Genomic DNA, 11,190 nt, shown 5'->3' with positions numbered 1-11,190 from the left:
ATCCCTAACAGTAACTCAATTGACGCGTCGGCTGTTTCATTCCCGATCTATTTTTTTGCTCGGCACCAGAATTCGCGCCATATTGCCAAGCGCCCCATCTAAATGATAATTCGAGGGCCCTTCTTACAATAAAAATTATTGCGGACGGTTTATTTTATTACACTTTATATTGTGTTCGAATACCTACGCACAGGATTGCGCCCACAAAAATAGTTTTCGCCACCAAAATGAGCTTTATAGCGTGCACGTAAAGAACGCGACCCTTTCCAATATTTCGAACGCAAATATTGTGCCCGTCCGAAACTTGTCACAAAATGTCGAATTCGGTAAATGGACAGTGATTTCCCGTTTACCCTTTGACCAATTCGGTTACGATTCGTTGCTATTTACATTTCTGTGGGCGCGTTTCGGCGTAAATTGTGTTTTTCAGTTTATAGCTGAAGCCGTTTCTTCGGTGTTTTCTTTGAGACTGTAGAATAAGAAAATGCAAATGTCAAAAGTAAACAATTGTCGTTAGTGTTAATGGTAATACAATACATAGACATTATTGTAGGTAAATACAGGCTTCCACAGCTATAAGCACTATAAATAGTAATCAACCGCAAGACAAAGCCACCCCATTCTTATCTCCCTTTCAGATCGCAATCAGTGCCGCCATGTTTGATGTCATTATGAATCAAATTCCCGCCTTTTTTACTTTTTTTTTCCATTCGCTAGGCACCGGCGTCAGATCTCACAGCCGATAAGTTCTTTATTATCCTGGATGATTTTTTAATCTGTGCACCTACTTGGCGGTTTCGCATTAGCGTATTGTTAGTGTTGTGTGGGGAAATTGCGAAGTTCTGAGAACAATGGCGTCGCCACGATGACAGACGCGGTTAATGCACAGGGTGATTAACTGCTTCTGATCGCAGTCTACTGGGTAATGTGCTGGGCTAGGAGTAGAGAATACAATCCCGAGCATGTTTTTCAATCCCGGGATTACGGGATTTTAAATGTGTAATCCCGGGATCCCGGGGCTATCCCGGGATTAGACTTTGTGGTTTCTAATTGGGCTCAAATGAAAACAGAACTTGAGTTATTTAAAAAAATGATTTTAATATCGTTGCACAATATAAATCACATCACAACACAATACAGTACGAAACGAAAATTGACAAAACAATCAAAATACTTTTGCAAGAAATTTAAAAGACAACACAACAAAACTAATTAGAATTTCGAAAATACAATCGCAGGAATATCAAAGCATCCAACGTTTCACTTCCAAGCCTGCTTCGAAGTTTATTGCCAATATAAGCAGCAGCTGAAAACGCTCGCTCAGGTTCTACGCTGGTTGGAGGAATAGACATTAGATATTTATTTGCTATTTCTAAGTGATATCCACGAGTTCCTCCATTTTCGAACAGGCTCATTTCACGTCTAATACTATTTGCCAACCCTGATTCATTTTGTATTTGTACTTTAGGATCTGGGGAATTCATACTCTTATCAATTTCCAGCTGTAACTTTTCCTTTAATGTCAATTGGGGTTGGGGGATTCCTTGCTGTAGCTCATCATCTATTTGTGATCCTGACATTTCTTCTTCTTCCGTGTCATCTCGACTATGAAGTCTTTTAATAATACTCTTTATTTGCTTCCTCACTAAAGCCTGTGTAGGAAGTTGTATAGTATATCCTACCTATCACAAATGCTTTGAATATAATCTAGGCAAGATGGCGCAATGGACTACGGAATGCAAACTGTTTCAAACCTGTTTATGGAAATCCTAAAAATCCCGAGATTAGCCAAGTACAGTCCCGGGATTTTCGGGACAAGAAAACGGCCGGGATCCCGAGATTCGGGATCCCGGGATTGTATTCTCTAGCTAGGAGCTGATAGTCTTTTAATTATTGTCATTTGTACCTACTTTGAGTGCTGTTGTTAACGTTTTAAGTGCTAAGACTACAACTACTTATGAATAGTGATGACGATGACTAATAATAATTAAGTTATAATTGTTTTGCTAGCAGCTAAAACTACGAGAATCTTAAGAGTTTTTTCTTTTTGTAAAATCTATCTGGAGATTATTATACAAACAACTAAAAACATTTTATTATCCAACTTAATTCGAGTACCAAAGACTATACCATCAAAATATATGAAAGTGAACAATAAACAGCTATAGAAGCAACCCTGGACGTCTCCTCAGGTCCAGAGTCCAAAACTTGGGACTTCGTAAAGTTGTAACTAGATTTTCCAATTTGAAACTCGTTACGGTCGGGATCCGACAGTTTTTTCACTTGCTTTCTTGACGATTTATCGCCCAACTTCCTAGAAATGTAGAAATGCTGCGAACTTTGCACAGAATGAAAATTGTCAGCCTTAGTTATTTATGACGTGTGCTTTTCATTTCAGTTTTGAGGATAGACTCGTGTGGTTACTGACACTTGAAATATACATATAAGTTTTAAAAAAATATAGATCAGTAAGCCGGTAGATTTCAAAGTGCCCACTTAGGTAAGTAAGTTAATTTTAATTTGAAATGATACAGAAAATAATTATGCAAGTTGTTACAGAGTTTTGTGTCTCTTACGCAACAGTAAAATAATTATGATTTATATTAGATACTAGCAAACTCGGCGAACTCCGTTTCGCCACCAATGATTTTCCCTGTTTTTCTACTTTTCTCTTGAATTTTTCCTCAATTTTCTTTGCTATAAACCTCACGGAGCCCGAGACCTTTCCAACAAATGCAAAACCGTGGAAATCGGTTCATGCGTTCTGGAGTTATAGCGTCAGGAAGGAAAACCCGACTTATTTTTATATAATAGAATACAACATTTAAGCAGGATGTAAATCATTTCTCTGCACTACCCTATTGTTGACTGTTAGAGAATGTCTTAAGGCATTTAGTCCGCCATTCACTATTTTTGTGGTGAAGACTAAATAAATAAATAAATACAACAGGTTGCTCAGAAACACATATATCATTTGGAAACAATATTCCTTTACAAAAATAACCATTTTATCTCCCCATATTTATCCAAAACTTACCTATATTGCAAAATAAACATTGTCTATGTAATTATTTGAGCAGCACTAGCGGCGTAATGGCAGCGCTTCCGCTGGGCCGCCATTAGTGGCCATTTCCTGCCGCCTTCCGGGCCGGCAGCGCCACCTCGTGGCGGTTCCTAACAATCGCTAAAGGCGTTAAATGCTTACGTTACAATTTCATTCGAATTTCGAACATAATGACGATGTTATCGGTTTTATAGGCTGAACGCTTATAATGCGAGCGCAAATTGATACGGACTGGCTGCTAAGATTTTATATAATTTGAATTTGGAAGGAATTTTTTTGCTTAAATGCTCTTATTGGGTATGATTGTAGTTGTAGTAAATTGTTGTCGCATCATTCATAAACTCCTGATAAGGTAAACGTCATCGAATCAACAGCAATGCCTACATGCGATGCATACTGATGGCGTCAAGCAGTAAGCAGTTGTTTAACTGCGTCTACTGATCCGCATCGTACGTTTAGTTTCTAAACAAAACAAACTAAAATCCGTTGCGTGCGGTGCGTGCGTTGCTGGCATGTGGACGCGTACCTTAAATATTATATTACACTGTATTATCTTACTAATGTCATAAATACGTCTATACGGTTGAAGACCGTCTGGGTAACATTTGAAACAAGAGTAGACAATGGTCTGTGTCTATAACACATAGGTTTTTCATGTCATCCGAACGCGGGTGAAGCCACTGGCAGAAACTAGCTATGGAATAAATATAAACGTTACTGCTAGTTACTTTATTCATTGACACAAACTCACAAACTATCACATTTATAATATTAGTTACATACACACAACGTCACGGCTTTCATCCCCGAAGGAGTAGTCAGAGGTGTACATTACGACACGTAAAGCCGCTATACAAAGTACACCCACTTTTCACTATTTATACACTAATATTAGTTAGTTACACCTAAAGCTTGAAAATTGCTTTTGAATATTTTTAGCCGCATCACCTCCTTTTAGGAAGTCGGATATAATTAATGGTGTTGCCACACTAACTGTTAAGTGGCGGAAACTCTTCGGCGAGCGGCTGACGTTTACTATGGACGGGGAACTGGGGATGTGGAATACTTCCGACTAACTAAACTTACAAGTTGGCATACTTCAGTATAGATATGGTTATTTTTCAACACTTTTACTTAGTTTTTTTTTTGGCGAAAGGAAAATCATCTAATGACACGGAAAGAGTGTCAGACTCTTACTGACTAAAAACCATCTTTTCACAATTTATGTTACAAGTCGCATGTAATATGGGTCATGGTGGTGAGCCTGTTGCTCAGTATATGGATACTGGGCACATTACCAGACTAATATGGGTCATGGTGGTGAGCCTATTGCCATATACTGGACACATTTCCAGACGCTATGCTACTACTGAGAAAATTTTGAAATACCGAAAAAGCTCTGCAATACTTCGCCCGACCTGAGAATCGAACTCATGACCCCTTGCCCGGCAGTCGCACTTATAACCATTCGGCTAAAGAGGCGGTCATATTTATTCATAATTATATATTTTTATGTTAATTTTAGTCTTTAAGCTGCCTCAGTCAGTCAATCTAAATATGCCAAATACTAGAGAAAAATGCATTAATATAATGATGTTAGTCTCCATTGCATTCCTATTTCTAATTATTACTAGGTACGTAATCTAGTTATTTCTCATTCAAATATCTGTCACAGAGGTAAACAAAATATACGAAACACCTACTTCAATTTAGTTCATTTAACAAGAGGATTAGCGCTAACACCAAACTAAAGCGAAACGGTAACACAACGCGACGCTAAGCTGCAAACATTTCTAGAGTTCCTTTGCAAAGCTCGTGATTTACTACACACGTAACTCATACTCCCTCTCTCAAATCTAATTAGCCGGGAACATTCTCAATAAATCCACATGATACACTGTAATAACATCGTAATCCCCGTTCGAGATGATTGCCTCACCACGATATATCTTTTTTATGTCCGTTTATCGCCCGATAATATAATAATCATATCACACTGACAATAATGGCATGCCAAATAAAATCTACCTACCCTATATTACACCTATCATACACGATTATAAAGTGATGTTTTATAAATCACAATTCATTAAAATTTGTCTTCTATTCCCAGTGATTTCGATCGAATATCGAATGACACCAAAGAGCCTGTTACGTCATTATGGAACGCAAAAAAAATCGCTTGTTCGAAAACAGAACGTGTACAAATTGGGTGAAGTTCGGTGCGCGCGGGAAAGCAATATGTTTTTATTTCTTTTTAATTTCCGGTTCGTTTTAATGGCGTCGAAATCAATATAATGGTGAAACGGGCATCGGCATTTTCGCATTTTGTGGTTTTGCTCATTTAGCGTCGTTGAGCATGATTCAACAGTTGTAGTGGCCACTTAAGCTAATGAATGCTGTCGCTACATCGTTACACCGCAGTCTGACGCAGTATTGTTTTACATTACCTGTACTTACCGATCAATTATGGCCATTTGTAATCAGTAATCAGTCATGTTGCGTTGCAGATGGATTGGGAAATGTTTAGAATAATACTTTTGGTCGGAACACAAAAGTTCACCGATCAATAAGCTTAATTAAGCGTTCATAATACGTTACTGTGTACAAATACAGTATTATCTACTTATTATGATATGGATGTGTTCTTTAACCATTTGATGTGTTAGTAATTTCTTATGAATAAAGAACTGCTAACAGAAAGAGTTTTGTTGCCAACATGTCAACCATTCATTTCTAAATAGTATTCAAAACCTCATTGCAAGACTACTTACTATTTACAAATAATAAATAACCCATAACACACACATATTTTACAACCACACACATATCATTATATTTTACCGTATAAATATTAATTTATTTTATTAAGTTTACATCGCATTGTTACAAACTTACAATTCCAAAAAAAAAAGATATTTTGTTACCAGCCAAAAACAGAACGCATTTCAAGAATTTCAAATATTTAAAAAACTGACGTTTCAATATAAGAACCGCTCAATGCACAGATAATAAATAAATTTAATAAAAAAATACAAGGATCGTTTAAAATTCCGCGCGGGTCTGGCCGATCCATCGGGTGATTGCGTCTCGGTCGCGGTAGACATCTTGATTTTTTTGCTCTGCCTTGTGATTTAGTAGGAAAGTCGGCGGGAAAGTCCGCATGAATCGACGCTGAAAAATAACGCGCACTACCGAACCGACTGCGCTGTAGTTAGCAAATAGTTTCGTTTGAAACTCTGCGTCAACAGACGATTCGTTTTTGCTCGCTACGATCACAAAGTTTGTTACGGAATAACAGTCAAAGTCAAAGCATTTATTTCAATTATGTGATCCTAAATTAGGCACTTTTGAAACGTCAAATTGAATTGTCCGTCAGTGACATACACGTCACTATTAAACGTGTACTTTTGTCGTTGATTAAAAAATATTTTAGGACTCTTATGTAGGTAAGAACTTACTACCTAGGACCTAGGCACTTCAGTAAACTTTATGATCAAATAATGAGGACGAATGACTCATTAATGGCTATTAATTTTAACGAATACTGAATTGTCAACTAAGTTATTAATTATACCAATGTTTTAGAATCTAACTCCCTAAGTACTTATTAGACGTATTCCTTTTTTTTTTATCGAAAGTAGGGAAGCCAGAACATACATCCATAGCACGTATCATAGCACGCATCCATAGCACGCATCCATAGCACGAATCTTTCCATATAAAAAATATAACTTAGCTAAATCCGTTGCCACCAGTGCTAAGCTATGTGTACCAATGAATATGATTAGTGGAAGCCAAACGCATCCAGCAACGTAGCATAGCACATCTCTGGTGGAAAAGCACACTTATAAAGATGGATCGATTGTAAAATATAGGTTTTCAGTAACGTACCTTATGAAATATATGATCATAAATTCATGCCTAAGTCTTATTTTTGGGTCTTTGAACTTTTAAAGACTTTTTGTGCCTGAAAATTCTATAAGTACATTATGAAAAGTAAATGATGTTCAATTACTTATTTTTTTATTCAAAATACGGAACTTGGTCATTTTAATTCTAAATATATATTTATTATGAATAATTATATTTATTTTATTTACCTATGAGCCTACGACTTTTACTTATGTAAATATTAAATATTTTTTATTCACAAATAGGTAATATTTTTTTAAGTGTGTTTTTTTTTTACTTTGTGGAAAGAATATTTTTGGGCACATTTACGGAATTATTTATTATTTTCTATAGGTACTTAAGAATTTTAATTTCATAGTGCGTGTGCGTCATATAACACTCACTACTGTTTGTATAAAATATAAATATAATAAACATTTTTTTTAATGTTTATTATTTTGAGCCTTTTGATTACAAAACATAATATTACTTACTTATGAATACATCACGATTGTAAATAGACAAGGATGTAGATAAGGTGTAGGAGAGCCATGCTTCGGCTTACTCAACGGCTTACTCTTAATATTTTAGGGAACAGAAAGTAAAGTTCCCTAAGAAAAGGAGGATCCTCCGACCAGGCGAGGTGATCAGCCTGGCGGGCTTTCTGCCCAACTGTTGTTCGTTGGGATTTTCTATCCGTGTTAATTCGCATGTAAACTTCGTATGTGAGATGCAGGATATTTTCATCCGTTGATTTGCTCGTCGATAGTCTATTTGCGACTTCTGTCATCTGTCACTTGTTACTTGTCAATGTGTCGCCACAATATAAGGTAAAGTATACTAGGTATGTACTAACTGATACCCGCTGTATCAATCGCGTGGTTAAAGTAACCTAAGTTACTTCTTAGCATTAGCTACCTGCGAATAATCCACAAACGTTCGCCAGGGTAAGGCGAGAGGAAGTGTCAGACTCTTACTGACTAAAAACCACCCCGCTAGGTAGTCCGCAGCTCCAAAACCTTTTACCCCTTAAGCGTGTCATGTTTGCCTAATGCACGGCATATGTGCATAGTTAGCGGAAGATTTACCTCCAACACTTATTTACCGACAGCCAAATACTTAAATTAGGTTTCAGAGAAACGTTTGCAAGAGACTATTCCTAGCAGAGACCACACTGCAACCGACAGTTTACGACTTCCTTAGTCCTGCCGGGCCTCTGATGTACGACTATTAAATTACAAACACCATCATACTATGTCTTACTAAATAAACCCATCTTAAAGTATTGAGCTATGCTTCGCACGAATGGGCCGGCTCGACCGGAGTGATACCACGGTCTCACAAAAAACCGACGTTAAACAAAGCTTGCGATGTGTGAGAGAGTTTACCGGGTACCCAATTACCCCTTCCCCAGCCCTGATTCCGCAACAACCCTTAAATTCCCAACTCCCAAAATGCAGGCAACGCACTTGTAACGCCTCTGGTGTTTCGGGTGTCCATGGGCGGCGGCGATTTCTTACCATCAGGTGATCCGTCTGCTCGTTTACCAGCTTATACCATAAAATAAACAAAAAAAGCCACAGATAGTAGATCTCTTATACATTATGAGTATCAGGCTAACACATTTGCCTAAGTAAACAGCAGTTCCTACCATTTTAGGCTTCACAAAACCTAATACTGGTGATAGTTAAAGTAAATTACGAGATAGCAGAACCATTTAGTATTCACAACAGCGTGATACGAGACATATTGATTGGCGAAATATATTATGATTAATCCCCGTCCTATCTAAAAAGCTCTACTCTACTTTAATTATAATCTATCAGGCATAATCTATATTTTACCGAAATTCTATATTTACTGGTAATTGCGCGATGGGTAAATATTTGTTATCCATTAGCTTGTTATCTCTAATGTATTTCGCGTGTAGTGCTCGACGAGAGCGCCCTCTATCAGAACTTATCGCCATTGAAGTTCCATAATCAAATCGCGTTGATTACACGCACTCGTGAGCTTATAGGCGTTTGATAGCTTTTTATTTAACTACGAAATTAATTTTATGGTTATTATTTATCGTTCATGAGTAAAAAATTATGTTAACGTTTTGAAAATAAGTAAATTGTTTAGTAGAAATAGTGGGCATCTTAACTCCATATAAGTTCTAGGCTAAGCTCTTTTCCTCATGAATTGATATTTATTTGCATTCACCTACAATGACTCAGTCAACAACGTAAGTGGTTGGCTGATGAAATAATGATATTGGATGGGATAATTTCTATGGAATTGTACGAGTAATTTTACCTGAAAGCCCATACAATTGTAGCATTCCTGTAGACACGTTGGAGGGCGTAAAGATAGCTCAGAAATATATTCTCACAATAATGTTATAATTTCTGAACAAAACAAAAGAAATAGAATATTATTAATACGAATATGATGATGTTATTTTTAAGTCCAAAATTCGTTCAAAAGCTTACAATACGTTGCACAATAGTTCGATTCTTGTTAGAGCTTCCCAACTGCAGACTCCAATAATAGTAAAGTCAACTTCAAAGCTTAATTCTAATAACAGACGTATTATACAGTAACCTCCTTAAAAATAGGCAATATATTTAATTTGTGTTTTTACGGACTCTAGGATTTTCAGTAGTAGTCCAGTCAAATAAGGTTAAATTAGGTAAGAATCTCGGAATGCGAGATACCCAGCTGTAATTTTGTATATACTTGTATATTACCCCCTAAAACTTGTCTCAAAACCTACATATGGTAGAGTGTAAGCAACCCTTAAAATTCAGGGTCAAAGGGCCCAAAAATCGTTGTTTTGCGGTTTTTTCGAAATATCTCATTTCCTATGGGTTTTTGGTAATTGTATTCAATTGCAATATTGTAGCATACAAAATTTTCTACAACTTTTGTAAAACTATTTTTTTATACGGTGAACCGTTTTCGAGATAGAGGGAGGAGAGAGCGCGGTCACTGCATCTCTTCAAAAAAATTTTTTTTCGTCTAACCTATCCGTGATGGTTGTCTATGGATAGGACATAAAAAAATACGTCATGGTTCCTAAAACCATTTTTCGTCAAAATCAATCGTTTGAAAGATAGACGCTTCCAAAGTGGAAAAATGAGGTCTATCGAATGTGTCCTGCCCCCTAACTTTTAAAATAAGTTAGTAAGAAAACTAAAAAAAATATATGCTATAGATTTTAATGAAAACTTTCAACGAAAATTGGTTTGAACGAGATATCATAATTAGTTTTTAAGAATTGATACATTTTTAATAAAAACACACTTAATTTTCCACTTTCTCAATTCTTTTAATCAATTATATCTTTCAAAGCGTCTATCTTTCAAACGATTGATTTTGACGAAAAATGGTTTTAGGAACCATGACGTATTTTTTTATGTCCTATCCATAGACAACTATCACGGATAGGTTAAACGAAAAAAAAATTTTTTGAAGAGATGCAGTGACCGCGCGCTCTCCGCCCTCTATCTCGAAAACGGTTCACCGTATAAAAAAAAGTTTATACAAAAGTTGTAGAGAATTTTGTATGCTACAATATTGCTATTGAATACAATTACCAAAAACCCATAGGAAATGAGATATTACGAAAAAACCGCAAAAAAACGATTTTTGGGCCCTTTGACCCTGAATTTTAAGGGTTGCTTACACCCTACCATATGTAGGTTTTGAGACAAGTTTTAGGGGGTCAATATACAAGTATATACAAAATTACAGCTGGGTATCTCGAATTCCGAGGTGAATTCCTAAATTGACTGGACTATAGGTATATTGTTGTTGGTTTTGTTTACAAATACAAATTTTACACATGACACCTAAACCTAGAACAATTTCCGGAGCGGCAGACTGCCTAGCGGGTTACCGGGGCTCCGGGTCGAAAAGCTGGAGTAGGGACGGGGTGGTTTTTAATCAGTAAGAGTCTGAAACTCTCTCACTTCACCTAAGGCGGGAGAAGTCATTAGACGATTTTCCTCCCTCAAAAAAGAAAGGTAAATCATTTCTCATTTAGAACAATTTTCCCCAATCTCTATATATCTATGAACCCTCTAAAAATAGTGAAGCGGCTAGATAAGTGGGCGATGGTTTATCGCGCGCTCGATAATATATCGCGTACTTGAGATAAACGCAGCATAATTCACTTTTAGGTAAGGTTATTGCGGCAGCTTTCATGATAATGTGATAATGTGAATGTGTGTGCTTGGAGCTAT

This window comes from Spodoptera frugiperda, chromosome 26, assembly GCF_023101765.2.
Source record: "Spodoptera frugiperda isolate SF20-4 chromosome 26, AGI-APGP_CSIRO_Sfru_2.0, whole genome shotgun sequence".
Classification (NCBI taxonomy): Eukaryota; Metazoa; Arthropoda; class Insecta; order Lepidoptera; family Noctuidae; genus Spodoptera; species Spodoptera frugiperda.
The sequence above is the reverse complement of the archived record's forward strand: the minus strand, read 5'-3'. Positions refer to the sequence as shown.